Below are 11,913 nucleotides of genomic sequence, written 5' to 3' on the forward strand. Positions count from 1 at the left end.
CACCAGGGTTGCACTTGTTAGTTGATGCACCTGTGGTAATGCATCCTTAGTGCTCCAAGTCCACAGTTCACATTAGGCCTCACATCTGGTGTTGCACATTTTATATGTTTGGATATTTATTGGCATGAATTCACCAATATAGTGTCATATAACTTGGCAGCTCTGAAATTCCTCTGCTCTGCCAGTTCATCCTTTTCTCCCCCAACTCCCCTGATAATCACTGATTTTTTTTTTTACTGTCTCCATAGTTTGGCCTTCTCCAGAATGTCACATAGTTGAAATTCTACATTATATAGCCTTTTCAGACTGGATTCTTTCACTTAGTAATATGTATTTAAGTTTCCTTTGTGTCTTTCCATGACTTACATCATAGTTCATCTCTTCTTCGTGCTGAGTGATATCCCACTGTCTGGGTGTACCGCAGTTAACTTATCCACCTCATTTGCTTCCAGGTTTGGGCAATTATGAATAAAGATGCTATAAACATCTGTGTACAGGGTTTTGTTTGCACATCATAGTTTAACTCATTTGAGTAAATACCAAGGAACATACAGCTGGATCCTATGGTAAGAGTATGTTTAGTTTTGTAAGAAGCTACCAAACTGTTTTGCAAAGTGGCTATACCAATTCTCATTCCCACCAGCAATGAATGAGAGTGCCTGTTGCTCCACATCCTCATTAACATGTGTTGTTGTCGGTGTTTAGGATTTGGGCTATTCTGACAGGTATATAGTGGTGTCTCGTTGTTCTTGTAATGCTACAGTTTTTATTCCAGACTGGAACATTTTTCTGAAGCCTGCATTTCATTTGATTTTTTTTCCTGTATCTTCTTTCTTCTTGTAACTTCTTTGTATATTATAAGATCCTGTGATTTTTCCCTTTTTTTTTATTAGGAGTGAGCAGTATTTTCCTTTATGATAACTTTCTGTTTTCTTACTGGTGTGACTTCCCTGCCTTAACCAACCATGTATGCCTACAATGCTGATAAAGAAGGAAAGGGGGAAATAGGGCAACCAATGTTCCTCATCGGTGAACCCAAGCTAGAGAGTTTGGGTGGAATGTGCACGTGACAAGAAGTGAAGTGGAAGCAGCTGAGTTCGTTTTGTGCAGTGTGTCCATTGTTCTGATAGAAACCAAGTATCGTGTATTCACATGTACAATCTAAACGTCTGTATAATTTCAGTGATTCTGCCTATAACTTAAGTACCTTATATTTAAGACAACATTACATATTGACAAATGGACGCTTTTGTGCTAATACTATTAAGTGTTAATTTTCTTTACTTAAAACAACATGGAATAACAAATTTAAAAAATGGCAAGTTGAGAGAGAGAAAGAGGCCATGGAAGAAAGGAAAGGGCTTCATCTGTTAGTAACCTTTTAATAGCACTTTGAAAGGGAGTCTTTTGAAAAAGGACCCTGCATTTTCATTTTGCCCTGGACTCTGCAAATTATGTAGCCAGCCCTGCAGAGGAGGTTCATGCTGAAAAGATCTTAGGGATTAACTGGCTCTATTCCTTAATCAGACAAGGAAGATGATGCCAAGAGATGAGGTGGCATCCTTCTTAGGAAACTGAAAGGGAAGAGTTAGGCAGGAGAAACTTCCTCCATCTTTAGACTTTGAGGGGTGAGCCAGGATTTCACTGAAGCACACCAAGTTCCCAGGGAGTCATATCCACCCCTACCCAGGCTCTCTAGCCTCTCCTCTCCCCATCCTGTGATGATCTGGGCTCCCCAGAGCCGGCCTCATCTCCCACATTAGAGGGCAGTGGACCTAAGCACCCAGCAAACTGCAGCTGCTGCATATTTTGGGCTCCTACCCCCATTCTGGGTTTCCCTGAGTGAACATCCCTCCTACTTCTGCAATAGCCACACAGAACCCTGTAGCACAGCCTGAGCCCACCAGCCCTGGGTGACCACAGGGTGACTACAGACACATGTTCTCATCTTGAGAAAAAGCCATTTCTAAGACACCCACAAAGACTTCAAAAGTTTGGAAAAGGAATTTTAGAGGTGGATTTGTAGGAGAACAGAGAGTTCTGGTGCAGTGTCCTGAATCTTCCTTCCTTAGACAATTATCTTGCTTTCTATGAAGACATTACAGGTCAGGGGGAAGGAAGATGGCGGCGAGGGGAGTGCATTGCCCCCGTGTGCTGCTTCACTGTGTGGGAGTATGACAAGTCAGGACGGCTAAAGGATATCTTGTTAGGAATTTCCAGCAATAGTGGGGTGCTCCAGAACCTGGAGGAAGGATTTCCATCACACGAGGATCGGCTACGGGGACTCAAACGCGAGAGGTTTGTCGCACGGAGGGTAACACTGCTTATTCAGCAAATCGCCCCGCGGCTAGAGTCTGCAGCGCGCGCTGGGATAGAGACGCAGGGTTACAGCGCTGCAGTTTCTGCCAGCCGCGCAAGCACCGTACTCAGGGCTGAATTCTGGGTTCGAGACGGGGGAAGGAAGCGGTCCATCTCGGTTCTCCACACCGGTCAGACCACAGAGGAGGCCAGCAGCCACCATGTTGGTAAACTGACGTCACCTTCCCTGTTTTCGACTGACCGCAGCTCATTCAGCCATAGAACAGGTAATTTCAGGCTGCAGTTCGCCTGCGGCTTGCAGACAGATTGCTAGGGTTCAGTGCCTGGGTGCTTCTTAGAATCTGATCTTATCGGAGCGAACACCGAGCGCGGGGCGGCCGAGTTCCGGCTCCCGGAACCGTCCCGGAACCGCCCTGGCCCAGGGCTGCGGAGCCTGCGGAGGCTACTTCTTGGACCCTGCTACTATCAGAGCATACACCAAGCACTAAGCAGCCGAATTCCGGCTCCCGGAACTGAGCCCGCGGGGACTGCTTCTTGGAGCTTACACTTATAGGAGCTTACACCGAGCACGGAGCGGCCGAGTTCCGGCTCCCGGAACTTCCCTGGACCGGGGCTAGGAGCCCGCGGAAACTGCGTCTCGGTCCGGGTCCTGCTGAGGGCCGGTCAGGACTCACCCGTTGCTTTGGTTGCCCGGCAAGGGGAACGAAATGCTGCCATTCGCATAGGATACCAACATGGCAGAGATCTGATGTCAGCAGAAAGCGGCGGAGGAGAGAAGTTCATCAATACCAGCGGTGACATAAGCAGTTGGTCTCCTGGTAGGGGGGGTGAGGCACAGTCACCCGAGTCTCCTCAATTTGTCCTCAAGCCAGAGGGGAGGAGCCGGGCCGCCGCCAGCGCCAAGAGCAGGCCCAGCGGCTCGCCAGCCTGGTGACCGCGTGACCCCAATTGGAGAGGGGGCGGAGCGGAGCCGCCACCCGCACCCGCAAGGTGGGCAGACCCGCGACCCAGTGGTACATGGGCGTGGTAGGAGGGGCAGGGCAGAGCCGCCGTTCGCGCTTGCAAAGTAAACAGACCTGTGACAGCCTGGCGGGTCAGGCCCAGTGGCCTGCCAGTGTGGTACACACGTCACCCCAACTGGAGTAGGGGCAGAGAAGATCCTTCTCCCACGCCCGGATCAGGCCCTGCCAGTGTGGTGGTCACGTGACCCCAATTGGAGTGGGGGCGGAGCGGAACTGCCACCCGTGCCCGCAGGGTGAGCAGACCAGTGATCAACCTGCAGATCAGGCCCAGGGGTCCGCAGGCGTGGTAGGAGGGGCAGGGCAGATCCGCCGCCTGCACCTCCAAGGTAGGCAGACCTACAACAGACCGGCGGATCAGGCCCAGGAGCCTGCCGGCGTGGTACAAACACCACCCTAATTGGAGTAGTGACAGAGCAGAGTCGCCGCCCGTGCCAGGAACAGGCCCAGCATCCTGCAGGCGGGGCAGTCACGACACCCCAATTGGAGTAGGGGCAGAGCAGAGCCTCCACCCGTGCCCGAAAGGTGGGCAGACCTGCGACCGACCAGTGGGACAGGCCCAGTAGCCTGCCGGTACGACAGACACGTCACCCCATTTGGAGTAGGGGCAGAGTAGAGCCGCCGCCAGCGCCCACAACAGGCCCAGTGACCTGCCGGCGTGGTAGCCACGACACCCCAATTGGAATAAGGAGAGAGCAGAGCCACCGCCCGCACCTGCAGGAAAGATACGCAAGCAGTATGAAAAGACAAGGAAAGAAAGGACCACAAGCAATGCAGGTCAACGCAACTTTAGAAGAGGTAACAGCTGCAGCAGATGGAATGTCAGATAAAGAATTCAGGATATACATGCTTCAGATGATCTGGAGTATCAAGGAAGACATTAAACAGCAAAATCAGACAATGAAAGATCACTTCGACAATGAATTACGCAAACAAATCCAGGAAGCAAAGGATCAACTATACAGGCAGATAGAGGTTATAAAAAACAAGCAATCAGAAATCCTAGAAATGCAGGAAGCAATAAACCAACTTAAAAACTCAATGGAGAATACTACCAGCAGAGTAGAACACTTAGAAGATAGAACATCAGACAATGAAGACAAAGTATTTCAACTGGAAAAGAACATAGACAGCTCAGCAAGACTGTTAAGAAACCATGAGCAGAACATCCAAGAAATATGGGATAACATTAAGAGACCAAACTTAAGAGTCATTGGGATACAGGAAGGTACAGAGCTCCAAACCAAAGGAATGAGCAGTCTATTCAATGAAATAATACAAGAAAACTTCCCAGACTTGAAGAATGAGACAGAATCCCAAATCCTAGAAGCCTACAGGACGCCGAATATGCAAAATCATAAGAGATCCACACCTAGACACATTATAATGAAGATGCCCAACATACAGAATAAGGAGAGAATTTTAAAAGCTACAAGAGAAAGGAAGCAGATTACATTTAGGGGTAAGCCAATCAGGATAACAGCTGATCTTTCAACACAGACTCTGAAAGCTAGAAGATCCTGGAATAACATATTTCAAACACTGAAAGAAAATGGGTTCCAACCAAGAATTGTGTATCCAGCGAAATTAAGATTCAGGATGGAAGATGAAATTAAAACCTTCCACAATAAACAAAAGTTTAAAGAATTCGCAGCTAGAAAACCATCTCTTCAAAACATCCTCGCCAAAGCATTAGAGGAAGAGGAAATGGAAAATAACAATGAAAACCAACAGTGGGAGGTAGGACAGTAAAGGGGGGGGGGAAATAATCAAAGAGGAAAACAAACCATGTTTAGTAACAGAAATAAACAAATATGGCTGGAAGAACAACCCATATCTCAATAATAACCCTAAATGTTAATGGCTTAAACTCACCAATTAAGAGACACAGGCTAGTAGAATGGATCACAAAACAAGACCCAACAATATGCTGCCTACAGGAGACACATTTGATAGGAAAAGACATACATAGGCTGAAGGTGAAAGGTTGGGAAAAATCATATCACTCATATGGACTTCGGAAACAAGCAGGTGTGTCCATACTCATATCAAATAAAATAGATTTCAAGCCAAAGTTAATCAAAAGAGATAAAGAGGGACACTACATACTGCTTAAGGGAACCATACACCAACAACACATAACAATCATAAATATTTATGCCCCAAACAATGGTGCAGCTATGTTCGTCAAACAAACTCTTCTCAAGTTCAAGAGTCTAATAGACCACCACACCATAATCATGGGAGACTTCAACACACCTCTCTCGCCACTGGACAGATCTTCCAAACAAAAGTTGAATAAGGAAACTATAGAACTCAATAACACTATTAATAACCTAGACCTAATTGACATATATAGAGTATACCACCCAACATCAAGCAGTTACACTTTTTTCTCAGCAGCACATGGATCCTTCTCAAAAATAGATCATATATTATGTGACAGGGCAACTCTTAGACAATATAAAGGAGTAGAGATAATGCCATGCATCTTATCTGATCATAATGGAATGAAACTGAAAATCAACGATAAAAGAAGGAAGGAAAAAGCATACATCACTTGGAGAATGAACAATAGGTTACTGAATGATCAATGGGTTATAGAAGACATCAAGGAGGAAATTAAAAAATTCTTAGAGATAAATGAAAACACAGACACAACATATCGGAATCTATGGGACACATTGAAAGCAGTTCTAAGAGGAAAATTCATTGCTTGGAGTTCATTCCTTAAAAAAAGAAAAAACCAACAAATAAATGATCTCATACTTCATCTCAAAATCCTAGAAAAAGAAGAGCAAAACAACAGCAAAAGAAGTAGAAGGCAAGAAATAATTAAAATCAGAGCTGAAATTAATGAAATCGAAACAAAAGAAACAATTGAAAAAATTGACAAAACTAAAAGTTGGTTCTTTGAAAAAATAAACAAAATCGACAGACCCTTAGCCATGCTAGCGAAGAGAAGAAGAGAGAGAACTCAAATTACTAGCATACGGGATGAAAAAGGCAATATCACAACAGACACTTCAGAAATACAGAAGATAATCAAAAACTATTTTGAATCCTTATACTCCAATAAATTAGAAGATAGTGAAGGCATAGATAAATTTCTTAAGTCATATGATCTGCCCAGATTGAGTCAGGAGGATATAGACAACCTAAACAGACCAATATCAATTGAGGAAATAGAAGAAACCATCAAAAGACTACCAACTAAGAAAAGCCCAGGACCGGATGGGTATACAGCAGAGTTTTACAAAACCTTTAAAGAGGAACTAATACCAATACTTTTCAAGCTACTTCGGAAATAGAAAAGAGGGAGAACTTCCAAATTCATTCTACGAGGCCAACATCACCTTGATACCTAAACCAGACAAAGACACTTCAAAGAAAGAAAACTACAGACCAATATCTCTAATGAACCTAGATGCAAAAATCCTCAATAAAATTCTGGCGAATCGGATACAAAAACTTATCAAAAAAATTGTGCACCATGATCAAGTAGGATTCATCCCTGGGATGCAAGGCTGGTTCAATATACGGAAATCAATAAATGTTATTCACCACATCAATAGACTTAAAAATAAGAACCATATGATCATCTCGATAGGTGCGGAAAAAGCATTCGACAAAGTACAGCATCCCTTTATGTTCAAAACTCTAGAAAAACTAGGGATAACAGGAACATACCTCAATATTGTAAAAGCAATCTATGCTAAGCCTCAGGCTAGCATCATTCTCAATGGAGAAAAATTGAAGGCATTCCCTCTAAAATCTGGAACAAGACAGGGATGCCCTCTCTCACCACTTCTGTTCAACATAGTTCTCGAAACACTGGCCAGAGCAATTAGACAGACAAAAGAAATTAAAGGCATAAAAATAGGAAAAGAAGAACTTAAATTATCACTATTTGCAGATGACATGATTCTATACCTAGCAGACCCAAAAGGGTCTACAAAGAAACTATTAGAGCTAATAAATGAATTCAGCAAAGTGGCAGGATATAAAATCAACACGCATAAATCAAAGGCATTCCTGTATATCAGCGACAAATCCTCTGAAATGGAAATGAGGACAACCACTCCATTCACAATATCTTCAAAAAAAATAAAATACTTGGGAATCAACCTAACAAAAGAGGTGAAAGACTTATACAATGAAAACTACAGAACCCTAAAGAGAGAAATAGAAGAAGATCTTAGAAGATGGAAAAATATACCCTGTTCATGGATAGGCAGAACTAACATCATCAAAATGGCGATATTACCAAAAGTTCTCTATAGGTTTAATGCAATGCCAATCAAAATCCCAACGGCATTTCTTGTAGAAATAGAGAAAGCAATCATGAAATTCATATGGAAAAACAAAAGACCCAGAATAGCAAAAACAATGCTAAGCAGGAAGTGTGAATCAGGCGGTATAGCGATACCAGACTTCAAACTATACTACAGAGCAATAGTAACAAAAACAGCATGGTACTGGTACCAAAACAGGCGGGTGGACCAATGGTACAGAATAGAGGACACAGAAACCAATCCACAAAACTACAACTACCTTATATTTGATAAAGGGGCTAAAAGCATGCAATGGAGGAAGGATAGCATCTTCAACAAATGGTGCTGGGAAAACTGGAAATCCATATGCAACAAAATGAAACTGAATCCCTTTCTCTCGCCATGCACAAAAGTTAATTCAAAATGGATCAAGGAGCTTGATATCAAATCAGAGACACGCCGTCTGATAGAAGAAAAAGTTGGCTACGATCTACATACTGTGGGGTCGGGCTCCAAATTCCTCAATAGGACACCCATAGCACAAAAGTTAATAACTAGAATCAACAAATGGGACTTACTCAAACTAAAAAGTTTTTTCTCAGCAAAAGATACAATAAGAGAGGTAAATAGAGAGCCTACATCCTGGGAACAAATCTTTACTCCTCACACTTCAGATAGAGCCCTAATATCCAGAGTATACAAAGAACTCAAAAAATTAGACAATAAGAGAACAAACAACCCAATCAACAAATGGGCCAAGGACCTGAACAGACACTTCTCAGAGGAGGACATACAATCAATCAACAAGTACATGAAAAAATGCTCACCATCTCTAGCAGTCAGAGAAATGCAAATCAAAACCACCCTAAGATACCATCTCACTCCAGTTAGATTGGCAGCCATTATGAGGTCAAACAACAACAAGTGCTGGCGAGGATGTGGGGAAAAGGGTACACTTGTACATTGCTGGTGGGACTGCAAATTGGTGCAGCCAATTTGGAAAGCAGTATGGAGATTTCTTGGAAAGCTGGGAATGGAGCCACCATTTGACCCAGCTATTCCCCTTCTTGGTCTATTCCCTAAAGACCTAAAAAGAGCATGCTACAGGGACACTGCTACATCGATGTTCATAGCAGCACAATTCACAATAGCTAGACTGTGGAACCAACCTAGATGCCCTTCAATGGATGAATGGATAAAAAAAATGTGGCATTTATACACAATGGAGTATTACTCTGCATTAAAAAATGACAAAATCATAGAATTTACAGGGAAATGGATGGCATTAGAGCAGATTATGCTAAGTGAAGCTAGCCAATCCCTAAAAAACAAATGCCAAATGTCTTCTTTGATATAAGGAGAGTAACTAAGAACAGAGTAGGGTCGAAGAGCATGAGAAGAAGATTAACATTAAACAGGGATGAGAGGTGGGAGGGAAAGGGAGAGAGAAGGGAAAATGCATGGAAATGGAAGGAGACCCTCAGAGTTATACAAAAGTACATACAAGAGGAAGTGAGGGGAAGGGGAAAAATAATATAAGGGGGACAAACGAATGTCAGTAGAGGGGGCAGAGAGAGAAGAGGGGAGGGGAGGGGAGGGGAGGGGGGATAGTAGAGGATAGGAAAGGCAGCAGAATACAACAGACACTAGTATGGCAATATGTAAATCAATGGATGTGTAACTGATGTGATTCTGCAATCTGTATATGGGGTAAAAATGGGAGCTCATAACCCACTTGAATCAAATTGTGAAATATGATATATCAAGAACTATGTAATGTTTTGAACAGCCAACAATAAAAAATTAAAAAAAAAAAAAAAGAAAAAGAAAACATGTTCTTCCAAAATCCATGTTACCATATTCTTACTCTTATCATTTCCACAGGTAATTCAACTTTAATAAATATGTTCGGTAGGTAGAAAAAAAGAAAAAAGAAACAATAAGAGAGGTAAATAGGGAGCCTACATCCTGGGAACAAATCTTTACTCCTCACACTTCAGATAGAGCCCTAATATCCAGAGTATACAAAGAACTCAAAAAATTAGACAATAAGAGAACAAACAACCCAATCAACAAATGGGCCAAGGACCTGAACAGACACTTCTCAGAGGAGGACATACAGTCAATCAACAAGTACATGAAAAAATGCTCAACATCTCTAGCTGTCAGAGAAATGCAAATCAAAACCACCCTAAGATACCATCTCACTCCAGTAAGATTGGCAGCCATTATGAAGTCAAACAACAAGTGCTGGCGAGGATGTGGGGAAAAGGGTACACTTGTACATTGCTAGTGGGACTGCAGATTGGTGCAGCCAATTTGGAAAGCAGTATGGAGATTTCTTGGAAAGCTGGGAATGGAGCCACCATTTGACCCAGCTATTCCCCTTCTTGGTCTATTCCCTAAAGACCTAAAAAGAGCATGCTACAGGGACACTGCTACATCGATGTTCATAGCAGCACAGTTCACAATAGCAAGACTGTGGAACCAACCTAGATGCCCTTCAATAGACGAATGGATAAAAAAAAATGTGGCATTTATACACAATGGAGTATTACTCTGCATTAAAAAATGACAAAATCATAGAATTTACAGGGAAATGGATGGCATTAGAGCAGATTATGCTAAGTGAAGCTAGCCAATCCCTAAAAAACAAATGCCAAATGTCTTCTTTTATATAAGGAGAGTAACTAAGAACAGAGTAGGGACGAAGAGCAGGAGAAGAAGATTAACATTTAACAGGGATGAGAGGTGGGAGGGAAAGGGAGAGAGAAGGGAAATTGCATGGTAATGGAAGGAGACCCTCAGGGTTATACAGTGGAGGAGGTAGAGAGAGAGGAGGGGAGGGGAGGGGATAGGTGGGGAGGGGGGAGGGGGGAGGATGGGAAAGGCAGCGGAGCACAACAGACACTAGTATGGCAATTTGTAAATCAATGGATGTGTAACTGATGTGATTCTGCAATCTGTGTATGGGGTGAAGGTGGGAGTTCATAACCCACTTGAATCAAAGTGTGGAATATGATATGTCAAGAAATTTGTAATGTTTTGAACAACCCACAATAAAAAATTTAAAAAAAATAAATAAAATAAATAAATAAATAAATAAATATGCTATTGAACTTGAAAAAAAAAAAAGACATTACAGGTGAGGAGTACAAGAGTGCTAGAACTATTCTGGCAATTTTGAAATATAAAGTACATTATTATTAACTGTGGTCACTATGTGGAGGAGTTAAATTTTGGTTTTTCCTTTCATTTCTTTATTTCTTTTAATTGATTTTATTTTTTAAATATATGACAGCATAATGCATTACAATTCTTTTTAAAAATTTTTTTTAAATTTGTTTTAATTAGTTACACATGACAGTACAATGACCTTGACATATCATAGATTTGAATCAGATGGGATATAATTTCTCATTTTTCTGAGTGTACTATTACAATTCTTTACACATATAAAGCACAATTTTTTCATATCTCTGGTTGTATACAAAGTACATTCACACCATTTGTGTCTTCATACATGTACTTTGGATAATGATGCCCACCACATTCCACCATCATTGCTAACCCCCTGCCCCTCCCTTACCCTCCCAACCCTCTGCCCTATCTAAAGCTCTTCTATTCCTCCCATGCTCCCCCTCCCTACCCCACTGTGAGTCAGTCACCTTATATCAGAGAAAACATTCGGCATTTGGTTTTTTGGGATTGGCTAACTCCACTTAGCATTATCTTCTCCATTGCCATCCATTTACCTGCAAATGCCAAGATTTTATTCTCTTTCATTGCTGAGTAAAATTCCATTGTGTATATATGCCACATTTTTTAATCCATTCATCTACTGAAGGGCATCTAGGTTGGTTCCACAGTTTAGTTATTGTGAATTGTGCTGCAATAAACATTGATGTGGCTGTGTCCCTGTAGTATGCTGTTTTTAAGTCCTTTGGGTATAGACTGAGAAGAGGGATAGCTGGGTTAAATGGTGGTTCCATCCCAGTTTCACAAGGAATCTCCATACTGCTTTCCATATTGGTTACACCAATTTGCAGTCCCACCAGCAATGTATGAGTGTGCCTTTTTCCCCACACGGGCCAACACTTATTGTTGTCTTCAAAGTCATAAATTGGTGAGGTGATGATATTAACATCTTTGAATCTTTCTAAAATGTGTATGTAGATCAAAACATCACAATGTATTCCACAGATACACAAAATTATTCTGTCAGTCAAAAGTAAATAAACAATATTTTAAAAGGGCAAATTAACAAAGAAACTACATACATACACAAATATTTTGGGGGA

The sequence above is a fragment of the Marmota monax genome, unplaced genomic scaffold (genome assembly GCF_021218885.2).
Source record: "Marmota monax isolate L192 unplaced genomic scaffold, Marmota_monax_Labrador192_F-V1.1 WCK01_AAM20220418_F8-fsc00010, whole genome shotgun sequence".
NCBI classification, from domain to species: Eukaryota; Metazoa; Chordata; class Mammalia; order Rodentia; family Sciuridae; genus Marmota; species Marmota monax.